Below are 24408 nucleotides of genomic sequence, written 5' to 3'. Positions count from 1 at the left end.
GTGGATACGGTACATGGTACTCTTTCCTCCTTTCTCCTGCTTTCACGCTCACAAACACAGCATTATCTGGCCCGTAGGTGTATTCCTGAAATTCATCCGTGAGTGAAAACCCTTGATGATTTAGTGAGTGGACGAGTTGTAATCTCTGGACTTGACAGCCCGTAAACCCCCCTTAACAGACAGCCGTAAAACAGGGCCTGTGACAAGCAGCAAAAGCAGCTGAGAGAGCAGACTGCTCTAATCGGGCCTCTGGAGAGAGACCAACACATACGAAAAGGACCCCAGGATACTGTAACATACATCAGGCGCGACAGGGAGGCCCCATGCATGGTTTTAACAGGGACTCTCCCCAAGGCACCCTGTACAGGCGCAGGTGCATGGCTTCACGGAGTCATATGGACCGAGGCTAGGACCACAGCCCTTAACCCCCAGCAGTTTCACAGAGGAGGGCCTGAACAGGTTTTGGAATGTGCTTTCAATATGTACACTGACCAAAAATATAAATATAACACGCAACAATTTTGACAATTTTACTGAGTTACAATTCATAAAAGGAAATCAGTCAATTGAAATTAATTCATTCATCATTTAGAAATAGTTATTGAGAAACACTGACTCAAGAGTATATAGAGAGAGAGAGTGTGTGTGTGTGTGTGTGTGAGAGAGAGAGAGAGAGATTAACTGATTGAATCTTAGTTGTAATGATAATTGTAGGCACTTGTCACCATTAGTTAATGTTACAACACAGGACAGGAGAGTTAATCATATGCACAAATTGCAGACCATTTACTTTATTCAATGTTGAGTGCAAATTACAGGCCAATTACCTTATTTAATGTGTGTATAAAGATATTGCCCAATTATACTGCAAATTAATTGACCCCTTCAATATGAAATCATCAGTTTTATCAGTCTGAACATATGGTGTTGTTCACTGTCTGGTGTCCTTAGTTTTATTGACTAGATTGAGTCTGTAAAATGAGAGTAATTTTCAAAATAAAACAATCTTTCCTTCCAACTAAGATAAAAGGTTAAGTGATTTCACATGGTTCAATAAATTATTTAGGAAAAACAGAAATGTCTGGTTGGAAAATATAGCAACAGATGCAGAACCACTCCAAGATCAAGCTTGCCTGCCAGCCAAGGCTTTAGTGTAATCATTCCCTTGGACTTTTCTTCCTGTCTTTCAAAGAAAAGAAAGTCTCCCTTGGCTGTAGATTTAGAAAAGATGGAGAGGTTCGAACCTGCTAATGTCTTTTCATCATAATTTATGTACCATCTGTTCTGCTCAATCAGTACCTTGCAGACACCCAGCACTGTTTGTCTGGACTGTCTTCACTTCTAATGGATATTGTAGCACCTTTCAATTATAGTGCTTCCATTCACAATCAGCAAAAAGCACATACAAACCTAAGCTTCACTCTTGGCAAAAAGATGACTTATCTTCAGAAACAGGATGTGACATCACATTCTGCATTCATACATTTCCTGATAGTTCACTCAAAGGGAAGGAACTAGCTGGTACGGTTGTCTTCTTCTCCCTGCGGTGCACTATGATTCCAGGGCTCCTGCCCATTTGGACAGTGGTGTGTTGATTCTCTTGAAGGAAGCTGTTTTTAATGGCACACAGATCAGTGAATTCCTCTGTCCTGTGAGATTACTCTCCCTCGCTCTCTGAACTTCACAAACCTGAAGTCAACCCTATATTATTTCTAAAATGCTTTGGTTAAAAGTCGACATTAACCGTTTTGTGCTGTATGTAGTCAGTACCACCTTCAAATTCGAATCTATACCTGTAGCTAATTGGTAGTTCCGGATGTGAGACCACATTCCTTTAGCAAAGCGAGCAATGTGTGTATCAAAGATATTCCCTCAGCCTCCTGGATACTTTCTGGACATGTTTTATAGGAGGATTTTTTTTAAACAAGAGCTATCCATTGGGGAAACTCAACTAGGAAATTACTGTACCCTATGACCAAGAGCTAAAGGATAAAGTTGGTGCTATGGCAACAAGTGGCATGTTCTCTCTGTGCCAACACCACTCAGGTGGCAGTGTCCATAAGGCATACATTTTCTGTGGAATACTCTGTAAAGGAGCCATACCGTTAGAACTGCCCAGAGTTAAGACTTGTCCATGTTCGCCACCACAAGATTTGTAACATTATTGGCAAATCGAGAAATGCCTCCCAGAAGGGAATAGCGTTTGTCAATTTAAAGTCAACAACATCGGTTGCATTGCTCAAGTGAACTACATGTATCCACCCGAAGCCATCCGTGACCTCTTTTTGCTACGTTTTTCCAGAATTGTCAAAATCACTCTAACGTCTTGGGGAACACAACAATCAAAAACTGCATTTAGCCGTCTTTTTACGGATTAGCTATTGGGGATTACTATTGGATGAAGATTGGACATAATTCGTTTTACATCCGAGGGCCTTTTGGCTGCAGAAACGTGTGCAACGCCAGATTTTATATGAAAGAAATGTGTGTGCAATGTTGGAACGTCACGAAATGCGCAGCTTGTTTTTGAGTTTGAGTGATGCAAGTCTAATTGTGTCTGGCTCTTTCAAGAAAAAAAAAATGTTCTTCTTGAGAACACTGAGTGAAATTCTGAATTCATGACTAGGACCAGGCTTATTCTATAATAATGATATTAACCCAATGTCCCAGCATAGAGGTTCCTCCATTGCCCTGGTGGCCAAAGTGCAAAGTGCACCTGTCAGACAGAGATATCAGACGCAAAATGTAGACCTGGCCTGTCAGAGGGAACTTAAGGTTAGCCTCCCTAGTCTTTTGATGGGGAGTGAATGATGTGTGTAGTCTTTCCTATCTACACACTCTGTCTGATGTGTAATATTGTGATACCTGATAGTGCTCTCACTACTAACAAAAGCAGAGCATGGCGTCAACCCATGTCTGTGGATATTAAACAACGCTCAGGCTGGGTTGGAGGGGATTAGAAAAGTCCATGTATGGTTGGCGTGGGCTGCGGAAGGCAGCAACAGGGGACACCTGCATAGAGTCCAGAAGCTGCGGGGTCTAGCTCAGGACTTATGGGTGCTGTCACAGGGACCAGGGCCATGTCCTTACTCTCTGACAGGGTGACAGGTCCCAGAAAGAAGCCTGGTAATGAGGCTGTCCATCTCACAGACAACCTGCAGTGCCTCCACTTCTCCGAGCAGCGCCAGGTCATCCTCTCCTCTTCAGACTCCACGTCTCCTCTCAAAACAGCTAGCTAGCATTAACCTGCATTAGCCAGTATTTGGGTTGAATACTTATACACTTCTGTAAAAACACAACGGAACCAATGATTTCAAAAGTGCAGACTCTGCACATCAGGCAAGATAAATCAAGCGCACCAACTATTAGAATGAAGGGGAAAAAATGCTCCAGGTTTCGTTAGCACTAACATCCAGGCTAGCAGTAACCTGTCCTGTTCAATTAGCTTCAGCATTGTGCCTCGTCTTGTCATAGAACTCAATGTCATTTATGGGATGCTGGACATTGGATATAGTATGGTTAACTTCGAGATTATGAAATCCTGTAACAAACCAAACATGGCATTTTGTATTTGCTCAGTCAGGCAATTGTGCTCGCCCAGTTGTATGGTCAGCAGGAATCCGTGGTATGTAGACTGTGGTGGTTAAAGGGATACTGGGAGATATTGAGATTTAAGTTGTTTTTCTACTTACCCAGAGTCAGACAAACTGGAAACCATTCTTATGTCTCTGCGTGCAGTGTGGAGATGATTGCAAGTGCAATTGCTGGAAGTCTCGCGGTAGGGGAGACTGGGGTTGGTTGTTACACTTTTTAGTAATTAATGGATTTCTCAGCACCAGTAAATCTTACAATAACAGTTTCAATATTAGGAGAAAGACCAATGTTATAAGCCATTAAACACACTCTGTCCACTTTTGACAACCAGCCCCATTCTGGGGTTGGTTGCCACACAGCATGTGTGTGGTTGGTTGTCACAATGTTTGCCATTTGTTTTCCAGCAACAATTTAACCAATTGTCTAAAGTTGAAGAAAAAGTAAAGCAGTTGAATATTTGCTTTGACATTGTCATTCTTACTCCACTCAAATTGTCACATCAATGCTTAATATAACAAGTAACCATCTGATATTTAGATAAAAATGTAATATTTTGATCAAGTGAAAAAGTAAAGCTGTAAAAAAAAAATCTAACAGTATCAGGTGTGTGTATGCCTAAATGCATGTGTGTGTGAATGTTGACGACCAAATCTGAACCAATCACAGTTTGGACAGCACAGCAGAGTGTATTTTTTCCCCATTTTACCTGGCAAGTCAGTTAAGAACAAATTCTTATTTTCAATGTCAGCCTAGGGGACAGTGGGGAAGGGGGCGTTAACTGCTTTGTTCAGGGGCAGAAAGACAGATTTTTTACCTTGTCAGCTCTGGGATTCGATCTTGCAACCTTTCGGTTACTCGTCCAATGCTCCAACCACTAGGCTACCTGCTGCCCCTGTAATCAGTACAGTAAAGCAGAGCACAGTAGATTACAGTACAGTATAAAGAAATTAATTACACAACCCCCCCATCCTTGATTTTGAGCAATAAACACTGTGACAAACAATCTGTGAGATAACCAACCCTTGTTTCCCCTGCAGTAGCCAGCTCCTCTCAAAAACAGGGAAATACACCTTCTAACTACTCCAAAGCTGTGTGGCTGGTCATTTATAGTCTTACAAAGGCATACATAGTCATCAATATTTTAGAAATGTGTAACTTTTAATGATAGTCCTAAAATCCTGTCCACTTCCTCATTCTCTGTCCCGTTGTTGCATTGAGATGCATAGAGATGTATAGAGAGCGCAACATTGTATCTGTCTCAATGGCTCTGCCCGTGCACTCATAGACGCCATAATGGGACAGACACAACACTGCAATCTCTATGCATCAAAGCGACAGATTTTTCTTTTTTAAACTAACAAGGAGTAGGCCTATGCTTTTAACCATTTTCTTTAACAAAAGCCACAATATCCTCACATACCTGCTCAATTCGAGCCCTAGTTTTAATTTAGCACACCATGGTCTTCACTGACCCTGAGATATTTAAAGAGTGCATGGTGACTGAAGGAATTGGCTGACAAAATCTATGGATAATAGACCTCTTAAAATCAGGACTCTTTAAATTATTCAGGCCTTCTCAAATCAGTCTACTGTCAGCACCCGTGCGCTGTCAATCTCCGCGGCTGCTGCTTCTTTGTAATGTAAGTTGTAAATTACTCGAATATGGCTTATTGTGAGGTCAATGACGGTGATAAATAGCTTCATTATGGGCAACAAAAAATATTGTTTTTATTCAAATAAATTATTGCATTAGCAAGCTTACCTCCGGTCCTCCTTCTCATCTTCGCACTCCCCTCTCAAACTCAACAGACATCAGTAGGCCTAGTCCACATGCACACAGTGCATCTTTGGGATTTAAAAAAAAAGTTTTTTCGGAAGAAGCCTCCTGAAGTGCCAGCATACACAACACAGTCATTGGTTAGGCAGCAAGAAAGGGTTTAAAACCTGTTGTGACTAGGGGGCAGTATTTTCATTTTTGGAAACAAACGTTCCCGTAGTAAAAGGGATATTTTGTCAGGACAAGATGCTAGAATATGCATATAATTGACAGTTTAGGATAGAAAATATTGTCTGTGAGTATAACAGAACTGATGTTGCATTCGAAAGCCTGAGAAAAATCCAATCCGGAAGTGCCTCATGTTTTGAAAGCGCTGCGTTTCTATGCACTATTGAGCAGTGAATGGGCTATCAACCAGATTACTCTTTCTCCGTATTCCCAAAGGTGTCTACAGCATTGTAACGTAGTTTTACGCATTTATGTTGAAGAATACCCGTAAGCGGCTACATTGCGCAAGTGGTCACCTGATGCTCCCAGAGAGATTCTCGCGTAAAATACAGAGGTAGCCATTACTCCAATCGGTCCTACTGAAAAACGAATTGTCCCGATGGATATATTATCGAATAGATATTTGAAAAACACCTTGAGGATTGATTATAAACAACGTTTGCCATGTTTCTGTCGATATTATGGAGCTAATTTGGAATATTTTTTGCCGTTTTCGTGACTGTAATTTACGGGCGATTTCTCAGCCAAACATGAAGAACAAACGGAGCTATTTCGCCTACAAAAATAATATTTTTGGAAAAAAGGAACATTTGCTATCTAACTGGGAGTCTCGTGAGTGAAAATATCCAAAGCTCATCAAAGGTAAACGATTTAATTTGATTGCTTTTCTGATTTCCGTGACCAAGTTACCTGCTGCTAGCTGGACAAAATGCTATGCTAGGCTATCGATAAACTTACACAAATGCTTGTCAAGCTTTGGCTGTAAAGCATATTTTGAAAATCTGAGATGACAGGGTGATTAACGAAAGGTTAAGCTGTGTCTCAATATATTTAATTTGTGATTTTCATGAATAGGAATATTTATGTCCGTTGCGTTATGCTAATTAGTGTCAGGCGATGATTACGCTCCCTCATGCGGGATGGAGAGTCATTAGAGGTTAAATCAGCAAGATCAGTACAGGCCGGGGCTCGTGATTAAGAATGTCTATACACTGCACTGTGTAATCAAGCAATAAGGCAATGTTGGCAATATATCACAAGCCCCAGAGGTGCCTTATTACTGTTATAAACTGGTTACCAACGTAATTAGAGCATTACAATTACATGTTTTTTCATACCCGTGGTATACAGTCTAATATACCATGGCTTTCAGCCAGCATTCAGGCCTTGAATCATCCAATAAGCAACTAACTCTAAAACCCTGATCAATCTGACATTTAATCGATTACAAATTACATGACCCTCCCCTGGACTAAATAAAAATATATTAAAACCTCCCCCTGACTGAATTTTAAAAAGCATGACCCTCCCCCATTTTCCTCAAGGTAACAATTATTTACATTTCGACCGCTCCCTTACTACAGTACGTATAGCTTCGTAAAACTATAAATTACCAATCTCCAAACTGCACGCAGAGACATAAAAAAGGTTTTCCTTAATGTTGAAATCTCGCAGTATCCCTTTAAGAAGTGTGTTGGGAGTGGTCACCTCTTCAGTCATTACTGAACACAACCCAATGCCTCTCTGAAAAGGCCAACTCCGCCCTAGGTGGGATTACCGCCTCAAAACCATGAAGACTCCAACTTCATGGCATTCTTCTTTAATGAGGGCGTGGTGAGATCAAACAGGATCGTTCTCCTACTTCGGAAGGGGCTGATCTGGGTGGCCATTACTGTGATATTAGGGTACTTCTAGAATACTTCATTTTTTTTCCCTACACTATTTGTTTGTGATCAACAGCAGTTTTGCTATAGGGTTGTGTTACCAAGAATTGTTATTGTGTTTTCTCGTTGAATTCTTTATAAAGTGATAAGTGATGAGAACCACTGGCACGTCTGTCAGGGTTAAGCCTTTTCTTTGTTAATGGTTAATGGGGTTTATTAGCCAGATGCATAGCATTGAAGTTTGAGAATCAACAACATGCTCTGTGAATTTCAACACCTGCGCTACACTCCCCCATAAAAACCAGTATGTATGCCTCATTCCCTGGAATGACTTAATGGCATATTAGGCTCTATCACGTCCCCATAGACTGGGGCTCCAGGTTTCTCTGACTCGCTGCTGACATTCAATATTTGTCCGTGTTTATCTAGGGATCGGCGTTGTCATGGTTTTCCGAGGACTCTTGAGATGACCTCAAGATGACTGTCAGGAAGCTGTAGAATAATATGTAAGCTGAGGTCGTTTTATTTAATATGACAGGCTTCTTGTGATTACGTAATGCTATATCAATAAGCAGTTCACTTATTTCTTAAGTAATTAGAGTGTGGGCCTAAGCATTACGGGACATTTGAAGTAAGGTGCAATGAGCAACCATAAAATGTTCAAAAAATGTACTTTATTACTGCAGCCCAGCGAGATTATCTAGGGAAAATGGATTACATATTTTGTAAGAATTTGAAATTGTAAACAGGAATAAAGGCAGAATAATAGTGAACATGTGTTGTTAGCTCTTTGGACTGGTGAAATGCATGTGGACCTCTCTGGCTCACGCCTGCCTTCAAAACAGTGTTTCCTTTTAACATGTTTGACTTTACATTAACATTAAATATGAACTGTATTACTGTACTATATTGTATTATACTGTATTGACGGACTGGAATTACGCACATCGTTCAAACCATGATAAAGCAGAAGACACACGCAATTCTGGAGCAGCACATGCGGCCTACAAAGTTACAAAAATAGGTTAGTGAATTTGATTTTAATTTTGAAATATAATAGGGCCTTATTGTGTAATTAGTAGGCTGGCGCATACAGTTGAAGTCTGAAATTTACATACACCTTAGCCAAAACTCAAAACTACGTTTTCACAATTCCTGACATAAAATCCTAGTAAAATTCCCTGTCTTAGGTCAGTTAGGACCACCACTTTATTTTAAGAATTTGAAATGTCAGAATAATAGTAGAGAGAAAAATTTATTTCAGCTTTTGTTTCTTTCATTACATTCCCAGTGGGTCAGACGTTTACATACACTCAATTAGTATTTGGTAGCATTGCCTATACATTGTTTAACTTGGGTCAAACATTTCAGGTAGCCTACCAAGCATCCACAATAAGTTTGGCCCATTACTCCTGACAGAGCTGGTGTAACTGAGTCAGGTTTGTAGGCCTCCTTCCTTGCACACGCTTTTTAAGTTCTGCCAACAAATTTTCTATAGGATTGAGGTCAAGGCTTTGGGATGGCCACTCCAATACCTTGACTTTGTTGTCCTAAAGCCATTTTGCCACAACTTTTAAGTATGCTTGGGGTCATTGTCCATTTGGAAGACCCATTTGCAACCAAGCTTTAACTTCCTGACTGATGTCTTGAGATGTTGCTTCAATATATCCACATAATTTTCCTGCCTCATGATGCTCTCTCTTTTGTGGAAGTGCACCAGTCCCTCCTGCAGCAAAGTACCCCCACAACATGATGCTGCCACCCCCATGCTTCACGGCTGGGATGGTGTTCTTCGGCTTGCAACGCTCCCCCTTTTTCCTCCAAACATAATGATGGTCATTATGGCCAAACAGTTATATTGTTGTTTCTTCAGACCCGAGGACATTTCTCCAAAAAGTACGATCTTTGTCCCCATGTGCAATTGCAAACCGTAGTCTGGCTTTTTTATGGCGGTTTTGGAGCAGTGGCTTCTTCCTTACTGGGTGGCCTTTCAGGTTATGTCGATATAGGAATCATTTTACTGTGGATATAGATACTTTTCAACCTGTTTCCTCCAGCATCTTCACAAGGTCCTTTGCTGTTGTTCTGGGATTGATTTGCACTTTTCGTACCAAAGTACGTTCATCTCTAGGAAACAGAACGCTTACCCACTTACATACGCTTACATACATACTTGCATACCATTATTTGTGCAGATGAACGTGGTACATTCAGGTGTTTGGAAATTTGCTGAGGTCTTGGCTGATTTCTTTTTGATTTCCCCATGATGTCAAGCAAAGAGGCACTGAGTTTGAAGGTAGGCCTTGAAATACATCCACAGGTACACCTCCAATTGACTCAAATTATGTCAATTAGCCTATCAGAAGCTTCTACAGCCATGACATCATTTTCTGGAATTTTCCAAGCTGTTTAAAGGCACAGTCAACTTACTGTATGTAAACTTCTGACCCACTGGAATTGTGATACAGTTAATTATAAGTGAAATAATCTGTCTGTAAACAATTGTTGGACAAATTACTTGTGTCATGCACAAAGTAGATGTCCTAACCAACTTGCCAAAACTATAGTTTGTTAACAAGAAATTTGTGGAATGGTTGAAAAACGAGTTTTAACGACTCCAACCTAAGTGCATGTAAACTTCCGACTTCAACTGTATATACCGTTCATTTTATATATATTAGCCTATCTGCTCTTTCTCGCTCTATTGTTGCTTCATTCCTTCCTGGCTTTCAACAGTTAAATGAAATAAGTTTTGTTGTCCTTATCTTCATCCTTCTCATGACATCCTTGAATAATATAAGACTAGAATTAGACGCAGAAGACTTTCACTTCTCTTCACCAGGATTGAATGGTTATGGGTCTGAATGAATAACTGCGACAGCCATCACGTGTTCACTCTTCTTTCAAACTACCTGTGAGTTCTATTGGCTGCTGTCTTTAACCTTCAGAACAAAAGAGCTTGTGTCCCTCTTCGAATAGTCTATTTGTATAAGAAGTGCAAAACAAATTATATCCAACAAGCTTTTCGAGTCTAGCTATTCCTGCATGGGACTCCAAGAGTTAGGGAGCGTTTTTTTATGGAGAGGCCAGCGACGTACAGGTGCTTGGGTATTGTGCAAGAGACAGAGTCTATAAGTTAGACGCTTATTATGCACAACTCATTTTTTATTTGCTAAAAAACAGGCTAATACTGCATTGAATGTATTACCTGAAAGAGGTAGGCTAGGACATCTATATATAGGCCTATATATCAATCTAGAACAGGATTCTATATTTTGGATGCAATTTGAATGGAGTTGATGGAGAGAAAGAAAGACTTTGAGAGAGTGCTTGATGGGCACTGATTCAAAGCAACGATATTAGAGTGATATGCTGTTTTAAAACTCTGGAGTGGTAATAAAATAAAATAAATCTTTTAAATGGAAAAACAAGGTGACCCCCAAAAGCCAGATGGAGATGGGTAAATTAGAGACACATTCGGTCTTTATATTACTGTAGCTTAGGCTATGCTGCAGCAAATGTAGGCCTGCCTGTTACAAGACAAAAAGTAACCATGAGATGATAGGTCTACATGCTTTGTGAACTGTGCTCTATACTGAGAATGGCAGTCTGTCCCCACCCTGAGTGTTGATTCTTCATGCATCATTCATCATTCATCGCATATCATTTAACAGTTCCATTTCACGCCATGCTGATCATATCAATCATTTATTAGAATTTACCGGTTTCTCACAGTTATTTATCCCGGGAAACGGGAGTGGATTTGGGTGGTAAATCCCGGTAACTCTCGGTAACCGAGTTCCTGCTATTCAACCCTCGTTCCCACGGATCAGAAGAGACCTATGGAGACTTTGGTCCTCTTTCTGTAGTTTTCTCTCTCTCTGCTGGTCCAATCAGACTGACCTGCCATAAGGTGTTTAAAGGTCGAGGGACGTTCCCACAGGAAATGACTGCTTTTAGGAACATGGATGGATCCGGCCTCCATGCTCTTTCCTGCTCCACAAACACAGCTCAGCCAGACCGGCGGCCATGATGGATGAAACAGGCAGACTAGCCCTACCTCCGTCTTATTTATGGGACCAGAAAGCTACACATGGAACAGTGAATGTCATTACACAGGAAGGGTAGAAAAAAAAACATCTGACATTGAAATGAACTACATGTAACAGTTATGCTGGAAATGGGGAGTGATAGCTGTTTGTAATATGGACATTCCAGAGCTTGAGGTAATGCCGACCACCAGACCCTATTTCATTTTTCAGTCTGGTCTTTGGATCATGTTGTTCGTCCGTGGATACTGATACAAAGCCTTGTAAGTGTTGTATAGTTGTCCAACTTCTCTGTATCTCTGGCTGGGTACCCAGGCAGTAATAACGACCTGTATTCATTAGGATGGGGTGAAAATTGGTTTGCTCCTGGTTGGGTCTTTGGAGTTTCTAACTGTGACATGAGCAACTGGAATCACGCACTGTATGGTTCAGGATGGTTTGGCTCAGCAGGGTGTGTCGATGGGCTCAAATTATTGTGGGATCATGCACAACAAGTGTTTTACCACTCTTGGCATTGATACAGTACAGCAGGAGTTTGTTGAACCTTTTGTTACAAGGTTTATGTAGGCTGGAGAAAATGGCAAAATATTTTATGGAAGAATGGAAATGTAAAAAGTCACATTTCCCTTGCTGCTTTCGTCTGTATTCAATCACGTTATCAGAGTTCCACCTTAGAGTAATTCATTTGTGTGTATTGGACGCTAAACTGTTGACAAAACAAAATCAGGTTAGATTGGAAGAATATATTTCTAAAACTACTCTGCTTTGACCAAAATGTAAAATATGATCAAGTGTATAATAAAATAATGTACTGCAGGCAATATAGAGATTTGTCTTGAAAGACCTGTCCCTCAAAGGATGTTATGTATTTGGCAAAGAAAATGCCCTTGCAGTTTACAAAGGCTATTATTCACATTAGTTTAAAAGAGATTTTAGCCAGTGAGGTTGTTCCTAGTGATACGGACATCAGTGTATTGCTAACAGTACATCTTGCTTCACTGTCTCTGTCCCATACCTGGCTCGATCCCCTGCTCACAGACACACGACTGCCCTCTGTGACAACATACCAACAGTTTGAGCTATCAAAAAATATCTAATTCGATAGCTCCATCGGAGACATTTCAAGCAAGCTGTGGAGTGAGCTTATGGTACCCTTCTAAACTCGCTAGATAGTGAGCGACACTGGCAGCTGAGCCCAACTGGCAATCCGGGTCATGGCACCAGTGAACCATATGTTTCTTAAAGATTGGTGAGAATGTGGTTGTCCTATAGTAATTTTGCATACAACCTTCCCACAAGTTCCTGGGAATGATGCAGGATAGATGCTTGGCTTTCGAACATTCTCAGCACATTTAAGTGGAACAAAAAAAAGGAACAATTTTTTTTACTAAAAGTTCAAACATGGTTACATTTAATTTAATTTTTGGTAATGTTCTAGGAATGTTTTCTAACTGGTTTGACATTGGTAACTGTTCTCAAATAGTTCAGAGAACATTAAGAACAAAGTTCTTCTATGGGAATTTCACTACTTCAGCATGGATATATTTGGCTGTTTTCACTGCATAACAATTAGAAGTTGTTCCTTTTCAGGTTTAGAAGAAGTGACTGCTAAATGCTAACTCCCATTCGTATAAGCTGGTAGCATAGCTAGCATACAGAAATTGGTGGTGTTAGTCAAAATTGTGTTTAACTGCAATACCTGTTAAGACTGTGTAAGGGAGGCGAAGTCAGGTGCAGGAGAGCAGAGTAGAGTAAACAGGCACACTTTTATTCCGTTCAACAATAGGCACAAAAATGACATAAGTGCCCAAAAACACAGAACATAAACTATAAAAGCATTGCGCATGAACATACACCATTTAACAATGAACAATTACACACATGATGGGGAACAGAGGACTAAATACATGTATATTGATTGGGGAATGAAAATCAGGTGTGTATGGAACAAGACAAAACAAATGGACATATGAAAAATGGAGCAGCGATGGCTAGCAAGCCGGTGACGTCGATCACAGAATGCCGCCGAACAAGGAGAGGAGCCGACTTCGGCGGAAGTCGTGACAATACCATTGACTGGTGACGATGACATGAACATGTATTGGGGTTGACATCCATACAGGCATTATACTCTGATTTTTACCTCAACATAATGTGAAATACACATAGCCTAAATATAGTCTAATTCCGCTTGTGGGCAAAGAGGAGAATTTTGGGATCATTCCCCAAGGCAGCTTTCCCCCACACGTTTCCATGGCATTTCCATTGTTTTGGTAGAGCTGCATAGACCTCTTTACCGCATCTATAATGTTTTCTGCAGGTTTCTTCACGATTCTATTTAAAGTAGTGTTCTCAGAATGTTGAGAGAACGGTAAGAAACAATGTTCTTCTGTGGGAATTTCAGTACTTCAGCATAACTTTTTCTGCAGGTTACCTCATGATTCTATGTATAGTTGTAAAGGATTTCCTTGTCTTCTTCCGAAGAGGAGAGGCGAAAAGGATCGGAGGACCAATATGCGCATGGTAAGTGTCCATGGTTCTTTTAATAAGAAATAGTAAACATGAACAACTGAATACAAACACAATAAATGTGGAATGAACGAAACCCAAAACAGTACCGTGTGGTGAAAATCACAGACACGGAAACAAACACCCACAAACACACAGTGAAACCCAGCCTACCTAAGAATGATTCTCAATCAGAGACAACTAGTGACACCTGCCTCTGATTGAGAACAATACTAGGCCAAAACATAGAAATCCCCAAATCATAGAAAAACAAACATAGACTGCCCACCCCAACTCACACCCTGACCATACTAAATAATGACAAAACAAAGGAAATAAAGGTCAGAACGTGACAATAGTCATGTTCTCAAAACAGTAAGAAAACTTTCCATAATAGCATGAAATTTGTAACGTTCAAAGAACATTCTAAGAACGTTATTTAAAAACATATGCAGTACATTCTGTTCTCAGCATCGAACAACTCTCTATATTCTCTATCTTGTTACTTGTGTTCAGGTGTGTTGGCCTCGCTCTCTAATTGGCCACACCTGATCTTAATGAGTGCTTTTTAAAAATGTTTTATTTTGGCACCATGCCACAATTTAAAAAAAAAAAACGTGTTTACATTTTAATTCCCATGTGTCTTATCTGTTCAAAACAGTTAACTTAAGCTAGCGGTGTTATTCAAAATGTTACTGAAACATTCAGTGAATGATTTAAGGAAGTTATCAAAAAACCTCCTGATAACCATAGCATTTAATTGAAAATATTCACAACATTTAGAGAATGTTCACCGAACGTTATTTGATTAACTTCGAATAACCTATAATTTCCATTCTCAGAACTTTAATAAAACCCAGAAAACCTTCAGGGAACCCTAATAAAACATTCTCTGAACATCCCAACAACCTAAAAATGAACATTCCCAGCACAGGCAATATTTTCACCTCCGCTTTTACCAGTCAGGAAACCTATCGCTTTTTTTCCCAGCACGAATGTGAAACCAAAAACAACTTCTAAGGAACCAAACGGGGTTGCTGGGAAGTGTGCTGCTATCAGCACATTGTATTTCGCTCCACTGTCCTTGTACCCATACCAGGCTCGAACCAGTGATCCCCTGCTCGCAGACACATGTGACCGCACTCCTTAACAACATACCAAAGCTATCAAAAAATATCTCATTAGATTGCTCCATCTGAGACAATTCAAGCTAGCTGTGTCATGAGCTTATGTTATTTCCTGCACAAGTCAATGACAGGCTAGCATTTCTATATGAGAAACCTATTGACCTTCTAGACTAGAACTAAGACTACGCACAGTAGCCTTGTGTGGGTTGCTAACACAGTTAATTAGCCATGCTCTCGGCCAGGGACGGATCCACAGACATCTGTTTGCAGGATCAGCTCGCTCTCTCTCTCTCTCTCTCTCTCTCTCTCTCTCTCTCTCTCTCTCCTCGTTGGAGGTATGAAATGGTCAGTTTGCCCCCTGTTCCTTCCTCTGGGTCAGATATGAGTACGAGGGGAGAAATCGCAACATGCCACGGCAACAACACCAGATGATCTGAGGCCTCCCTTACACCCTCTGAGCGCCTGTGAAAAAATGGAGTGTGGAGCGGGCTTAGGGAAAAAGGGAAGGATGGGAGGACGGGGGTGGGGAGAGATGGAGAGATGCAGAGGATTTCACAATAAAGATGGTGAAGAGTTAGGCTGCTCATTGACAGAATGGAAAAATCCTCTCCTCAGTTAAATGGTAGACTGTGAGTCATGACACGGAGCCCTCTCGCTCACAGAGCCATTTTATGAACAATTAGCCGTAGCTGTCAAAACACTACTGTAGTAATCCACCGCACCCAGGCCCAGCTTCCCTCAACTTGCCTGGCACTGCTCTCATCCCCACCATGAATGCCTATGTGAGAAAAGAGGAAAGGGGAGACCTTGGCAACGTGTACCCATACATCCATCATACCATCGTCTGTCGAGCAGAATGTCGCCCAAAGAAATGAGCTGAATACACATCACTGAGCTTTTCAGAAGAACATGGAAACACTTAGCTTTGAAAAGCAAATATTCGTTTCAGGGCACCGTAAGGCCTGACGGGCCCAATCAGAATGATGCATTTCACTCAACAAAACAGGGAGGAGTTTATGAATTTCACCCAGATTAGATTTTGGAAAAACCGTGTGATACAACTCCTCAACTGCCCAAACCCATTCCGTCGTTGACATTACAGCAGGGCTTGGAGCAAGACTTAAGTGAATTACTTATACAATTCCAGAGGCTGTCTGTCATCTGATAAGGAGCTGGAGAGCTGAATTGATCCTGATCTTAAACTCTCCTAAGTCCAGCAGATCCTGAAGATATCTGGAGCCCAGTCTCTCCTGGGCCACACGGCTAGGAAGCAATTTCCACTGCAGTTTTACTGATTGCCTCGTGTTCCTCGAAGTGGGGTCAAGAACGAGTCTAATCAGAATAACTAACAGCATTAAAACAGCTTCCACATGGTACACAATCAGAGAAGTGTTTAGTGTGTGATTGAAATAAAATAATACTATGTTGAGAGAAAGAGAGGACTGGTGAATATACTGAGCCCCCCCCCCCCCCATTGAAGGATGAAGTAAACAAAGGCACCGGCTTGTCTATGTTACCGGACATAAAAGTGAACAGCATATTTTTTATGCCATTATTGTTATGGTGGAATAAATGCTTAAAAAAAGATCACAGTTGACCTCGTTGAACTGGAGTCACAAGATTGTTGTGCAATGTCAGTGGACTGAACTGGTGTTTAGTTATGTTTGTGGTTTCTGGAGATACCACTCGTGAGGCTAACCTTGGACCCCAACCAATAGACTGGCACAAAGTCAGCCTTGGAGTAAATAGACTGGCACCTTTCTGAAACGCGGGGGAACAAGGGAACTGGGGAACCAGGCTAAACCTACAGTATGTGTTGAGAGCTGAGGTAATGCCACAGAGACTTATTAAAGTCATGGACACAACATGTGTCGTCATATGCTCGCTCCAATCCAACAGATTTCTGTCATGTTCAAAATCAGCTGACATGCCCATAAAAGTGATGAGAAGTGGGAGGGAGCGCCATGGATGGTGCCAGGCCATAAATCCATCGCCAACACAGTGGGGCTCAGAGAGGACTTCGAGGGAAATCACTTGATTCATACTGTTAACTGCTTCTCTGAGAAGTAGAACTATGAGGGAATTTGTTTGTTGGAAAATGTCTGCCTACTGAGGGCAGTAAATGTTTTTCCTCATGGGAGATATAATCCCTAACATACCATGACTACCACACACTCAAATACTTTGCTCCTGTTTCAAAAGGTCCCACTAAAATGAATCTTTCTGCATGCTTTAAACGAAGCAAGCATTAACAATCACTCCTCCTGTTTGATTATTTACTACTTATGCTAATTCTAACTGGCTTACTGAAAACCTGCATGAGACTCAAATGTGTTCGATGACCACTGTGTGTGTGTGTTCTCGCTCACGCATGTGGGTACTTGTACATGTGTGTCTTATAGTGTGTCACACGTGTGGTCATCGATGTCAAAATTGCAATGATAGTAACTCTGTCCATGACTCAATAAGTAAAAACAGTCAGGTTCATTCAAGCACCATCTGAACTTGACACAGCGGCTGATAGGAACCTCTGAATGTCATTGAGTGAGACAGACATATTTCGGAGATTATGAAAGCAGGCAATTATTTCTAAGCCATCCCTTCCCTCTGGCCTGGGAGGGGTGGGGTTGGTCTTAAGTCGTGCTTAACCCTGGTATAAGCTAGAAAACTTGTCCTCTTTTCTTCCACGTGGATGATATTCCATCCTTATATTTACCCAACTAGCACATTTGTTTCCTTGGAAGTTGTGGGAATGTAAGTTTTTGATTTCCCATTGGTTCTGGGAACAAAGTCATATGTTTCCTGACTGGTAAAACTGAAAGTTATTTAAATGTTCTGAGAACGGAAGTCAATATTTCGCCTGTTCTGAGAAAGTAAATTTTTTTAAGGTTGCAGGGAGGTTTCTGCAAACCTTTTATTATGGTTCCCTAAGAGTTTTCTTGTGAGGTTTTATTCACTATTTGAGGATGGAAATGATAGGTTATTCGAAGTTAATTAAATAACATTACATGCTTTGGACACCAATCACAGACAGGACACATGGAAATTCATTTTCTTAGGCATTAATCATGTAAACATTAATCTCACTCTCTACCACAACTGCTGTCTTGACTTCTGAATGCTCGGCTATGAAAAGCCTATTGACATTTACTCCTGAGGTGCAATATACCTGTTGCACCCTCTACAACCACTGTGATTATTATTTTACCCTGCTGGTCATCTATGAACATTTCAACATCTTGAAGAACAATCTAGCCTAAATGGCCATGTACTCTTATAATCACCACAGGCACAGCCGGAACAGGACTGGCCACCCCTCAGAGCCTGGTTCCTCTCTCGGTTTCTTCCTATGTTCCTGCCATTTCAAGTGAGTTTTTCCCTGCCAACATCTGCATTGCTTGCTTTTTTAACCTCTTGAAACTCTAGGGGTGCAATTTCATTTTTGGATGAAAAACGTTCCCGTTTTAAACAAGATATTTTGTCACAAAAAGATGCTCGACTATGCATATAATTGGTAGCTTTGGAAAGAAAACACTCTGACGTTTCCAGAACTGCAAAGATATTTTCTGTGCGTGCCCTAGAACGTGAGCTTCAGGCAAAACCAAGATGAGACGGCATCCAGGAAATGAGCAGGATTTTTGAGGCTCTGTTTTCCATTGTCTCCTTATATGGCTGTGAATGCGAGAGGAGTAAGTCTGCTCTTTCTGTCGTTTCCCCAAGGTGTCTGCAGCATTTTGACGTATTTGTAGGTATATCATTGGAAGATTGACCATAAGAGACCTCATTTACCAGGTGTCCGCCCGGTGTCCTGCGCCGAAATTGGTGCGCAAAAGTCAGCTGCAAGTATTTTTCCACAGAATTCAGAGAAGAATGCAGGCTTCCACGAACGATATATCAATGAAGAGATATGTGAAAAAACACCTTGAGGATTGATTCCAAACAACGTTTGCCATGTTTCGGTCGATATTATGGAGTTAATTCGGAAAAGGTTTGACGTTGTAGGTGACTGAATTTTCGGTTCGTTTCGGTAGCCAAATGTGATGTACAAAACGGAGCGATTTCTCCTACACACAGACGCTTTCAGGAAAAACTGCGCATTTGGTATGTAACTGAGAGTCTCCTCATTGAAAACATCCGAAGCTCTTCAAAGGTAAATTATTTTATTTATTTGGTTATCTGGTTTTTGTGAAAATGTTGCGTGCTAAATGCTACTCAAAATGCTAAGCTAGCTTAGCATACTCTTACACAAATTAGTCAATTGCTATGGTTCAAAAGCATATTTTGGAAATCTGAGATGACAGTGTTGTTAAGAAAAGGCTAAGCTTGAGAGCAGGCACATTATTTTCATTTTATTTGCGATTTTCAGAAATCGTTAACGTTGCGTTATGCTAATGAGCCTGAGGCTTTAGTCACGATCCCGGATCCGGGATGGGGAGTTTCAATATTCTTAATAACCCCACCTAACTACCCCTCCACTCAAACACACACACACACACACAAACTAACTCACACTCACCTCCCCCTCAGGGAGTTAAAAAGGTTTGGCATGGGCCCTCAAATCCTCAAAATGTTCCACAACTGTACTGTATACCATTGACAGCATCTTGACTGGCTGCATCATTTCTTGGTATGGCAATAGCACTGCCTCAATCGCATGGAGCTAGAGAGGGTGGTGTGGACAGCCCAGTACATCACTGGTGCAGAGCTCTATGCCATCCAGGACTGCTATATCAGGCGGTGTGAAAGGAAGGTCCAGAAAATCGCTAAAGACTCCAACCACCCAAGCCATAGACTGTTCTCTCCGCTTCCATACGGCAAGCGATACCGGTGCAATAAGTCTGACACCAACTGGCTCCTGAACAGCTTTTATCCACATGCCATAAGACTGCTATATAGCTAACTATATGGCTAACAAAATGGATATATGGATTATCTGTGTTGACCTTTGTATTTTATTCAGATTTTTGCTCTGTCTCTATGCACACTCACAGGGCATTTACTACACACACTGATACACTAACACACATACAAACACTTACTCCATCATTTGCTCACACACACATAATATGCACATACTTGGCTTGGCACCAAAAACTTGTACAGAAGCACAATTGAGAGCAATCTGTCGAGCTGTATCACCGTCTGGTACGGCAACTGCACCACCCGCAACCCCCGGGCTCTCCAGAGGGTGGTGCGCATCACCGGGGGGCAAACGATCTGCCCTCCAGGACACCTACAGCACCCGATATCACAGGAAGGACAAAAAGATAATCAAGGACAACAACCACCCCAGCCACTGCCTGTTCACTCCGCTATCATCCAGAAGGCGAAGTCAGTACAGGTGCATTAAATCTGGGACAGAGAGACTGAAAAACAGCTTCTATCTCAAGGCCATCAGACTGTTAAATAGCCATTACTAGCACATTAGAGACTGCTGCCCTATATACATAGACTTGAAATCACTGGCCACTTTAATAATGAAACACTAGTCACTTTACTAATGTTTACATATTTTGCATTACTCATCTCATATGTATATACTGTATTCTATTCTATACTATTGTATCTTAGGCTATGCTCTGACATTGTCAAAATGTTTTGTCTAAATGTTTATACATTATTAATTCCATTCCTTTCCTATAGATTTGTGTGTATTGTTGTTAGATTGTTAGATATTACTGCACTGTGGGTGCTGGAAACACAAGCATTTCACTGCACCCTGCAATAACATCTGCTAAAGACCTGTTTGTGACCAATAAAATGTGATTTGATTTTTACATTTATACTGACTCTACACACACCCACTCATACACAATCATTATATACTCAGCTACTACTGTGTTTATCATATATCCTGATGCCTAGTCACATTACCCCTATACATATCTACCTCGATCGATCCAGTATCCCTGCACATTGTAAATATTGTTCTGGAACTAGTATGCTCACTTACTTTATCGTGTTTTTATTGTTTTTATATTTAATTTGTTTTAGTTCGACCTTGTTATTTTTAGTATCACATTGTTATTGATTGGTGCATTGTTGGGGTTAGAGCATGCAAACTTGAAATTTGAAACACACACACACACATGTACCTCCTTGAAATCCTAGGATGAAATCACACATTGCGATAACTCAAAGGTTGTGACATCACACCTCACACATGTTTCGGTGGCCCTTACCTGCCCCCCCCCCACCACATATTTATATATGAGACTCAACACATGCGCTCCACTTCTCTGGCATGTGTTTGTTGGTATAGAACAGAGATTGAGTGTGAGGGGTGCCTTTTTGACTTGGACACGTTGTAATCTTTAACAAAAACAAAGCGCGCCAGGGGCCAGCACCCAACACCCAGCTCAGAACGCCTGCCCAAACAAAATCATATTTTCATTTGGCTTTCTCGGCTTCGATTCCGAGTCCAATTAGCCACAGTCAAGCGGAGAAACGCTCTCCCAAGAGCGTTCTCCCAGTGCCTTTGTTGCTGTGGTTGTTTGGAAATGTTTATTGGCCGCTCTGTTTCCTTCCCTTCTCTACCTCCTGTTATCCTCTCCTCACATATGGTCGGCACCGACCTCACTCCTTATTCTTGCCTGCTGGCCGAGGCTTACATGGCTAATTGCGGGCCTGTGACCCATATTGTGCTACCGTCCATCTCAGAAGATGTGTGTCAATCTTCCCCATTCTCCTCTCCTCAGCCCTGGTGGAGGGAAGGCATGTGTAACCCTACCCTCATCCTGGCTCCTACCAGTCCCATGCCGGGTAGAGACGCTTACATACAATTGAAGTCGGAAGTGTACATACACCTTAGCCAAATACATTTAAACTCAGTTTTTCATCATTCCAGACTTTTAATCCTTGTAAAATCCCATTCTATATGCGATTGAAGTCAGGGCTTTGTGATGGCCCCTCCAAAACCTTGACTTTGTTGTTCTTAAGGCAGTTTGCCACAACTTTGGAAGTATTCTTGGGGTCATTGTCCATTTGGAAGAGCCATTTGCGACTAAGCTTTAACTTCCTGACTGATGTCTTGAGATGTTGCTTCAATATATCCACATAATTGTCCCTCCTGCAGCAAAGCACCCCCACAACATGATGCTGCCACCCCCGTGCTTCACGGTTGGGATGGTGTTCTTCGGCTTGCAAGCCTCCCCCTTTTTCCTCCAAACATAATGATGGTCATTATGGCCAAACAGTTCTATTTTTGTTTCATCAGACCAGAGGATATTTCTCCAAATAGTACGATCTTTGTCCCCATGTGCAGTTGCAAACCGTAGACTGGCATTTTTATGGTGGTTTTGGAGCAATGGCTTCTTTCTTGCTGAGCGGCCTTTCAGGTTATGTCGATATAGGACTCGTTATACTGTGGATATACATATCTCTAGGGTGACAGAACGTGTCTCCTTCCTGAGCGGTATGACGGCTGCGTGGTCCCATGGTGTTTATACTTGCATACTATTGTTTGTACAGATGAACGTGGTACATTCAGGCATTTGGAAATTGCTCCCAAGGACGAACCAGACTTGTGGAGGTCTACACATTTTTTTCTGGGGTTTTGGCTGATTTCCCCATGATGTCAAGCAAAGAGGCACTGAGTTTGAAGGTAGGCCTTGAATTACATCCACAGTTACACCTCCAATTGACTCAAATTATGTCAATTAGCCTATCAGAAGCTTCTAAAGCCATGACATCATTTTCTGGAATTTTCCAAGCTTTTTAAAGGCACAGTCAACTTAGTGTATGTAAACTTCTGACCCACTGGAATTGTGATACAGTGAATTATAAATAATCTGTCGGTAAACAATTGTTGCACAAAGTAGATGTCTTAACCGATTTGCCAAAACTAGAGTTTGTTAACAAGAATTTTGTGGAGTGGTTGAAAAATGAGTTTTAATGACGCCAACCTAAGTGTATGTAAACTACTGACTTCAACTGTATGTTAGCATGTTGACGCTAATGTGGGAGGACATCTCCCGGCTCGCCTCTGCTCTCCTCTCCCCTGACCCTGGCTTCCCCTTCCCCGCTGAACATTAGTCTCTCAGCCCTCTTCTGAAACCCTATCCTCCTTCTCCAGCAACTGGCTAAGGAGGATACAAAAAATGCGTCAGACTGGTTGCTTTCCACGATCCAGATCTGTGCCAAGCTGCTCCTCTGGTTTCGATTTCTTTTAAGCTATTAGCACTCATGACCTGAGAAGGGTGTGGTCAGTTGAACACAAACATCCCTCTCTAAATACATCTGTCATATTCCATATGTGTCTGACTTGGGGAATAATATCTGCTCCTGGAGCACTTTGACTTGGGAATAATATCTGCTCCTGGAGCACTTTGACTTGGGGAATAATATCTGCTCCTGGAGCACTTTGATAATATCTGCTCCTGGAGCACTTTGACTTGGGGAATAATATCTGCTCCTCGAGCACTTTGACTTGGGGAATAATATCTGCTCCTCGAGCACTTTGACTTGGGGAATAATATCTGCTCCTCGAGCACTTTGACTTGGGGAATAATATCTTTCGAGCACTTTGACTTGGGGAATAATATCTCTCCTCGAGCACTTTGACTTGGGGAATAATATCTGCTCCTGGAGCACTTTGACTTGGGGAATAATATCTGCTCCTGGAGCACTTTGACTTGGGGAATAATATCTGCTCCTGGAGCACTTTGACTTGGGGAATAATATCTGCTCCTCGAGCACTTTGACTTGGGGAATAATATCTGCTCCTCGAGCACTTTGACTTGGGACACAGAGGTGAAATTACTGGTGCATAATAGTATCATACGTTTATATAATCCTTGAAACGGTCAGAATATCATGTATTGCATTAGCAATGTTCTCTGCTCAGTAAATATATCCCTTTTTGGGAAATTACTTGGAAGGCCGCGAGGTTGTTAGGCTATTGCGCAGGAAGCCGACCAGGGGAATTGTAATATGCCAAAGATTGTTTTTGAGGATTGCTTGCCCTTAGCTTGATTTGAATAAACCAACATTGTTCACATGCTAGGTTCACATGCTAGGTCTCCTCAACTTAATTTCCGTTCATGTATTACTAGTTCAGCAGAAGAGAGTCGTTTACTCTTGTAATACAGACAACACTAGCAGACATGCGTATTAGTCAAACATCTTTATATGGTGAAATACAATCTACTTAATTTGCTCTCTGGCAAGACATCAGTTTAGTCTGTGTTGGCAGTTGCTAAGCCATTCAAGTGGTTACTAATCTTTAAAAAACATTCTGGCACAAGCTAAACAATAATGCTGTGCACACTGTTGAAATGGGATATTTTACCATTCCATTATACACTTAACAAAAATATAAACACAACATGTAAAGTGTTTCATGAGCTGAAATAAAATATCCCCAGAAATGTTCCATACGCACAAAAAGCTTATTTCTCTCAAGTGTTCTGCAGAAATTTGTTTACATCGGTGTTTGTGAGCATTTCTACTTTGCCAAGATA

The sequence above is a fragment of the Oncorhynchus masou genome, chromosome 31, assembly GCF_036934945.1.
Source record: "Oncorhynchus masou masou isolate Uvic2021 chromosome 31, UVic_Omas_1.1, whole genome shotgun sequence".
Lineage (NCBI taxonomy): Eukaryota > Metazoa > Chordata > Actinopteri > Salmoniformes > Salmonidae > Oncorhynchus > Oncorhynchus masou.
The sequence above is the reverse complement of the archived record's forward strand: the minus strand, read 5'-3'. Positions refer to the sequence as shown.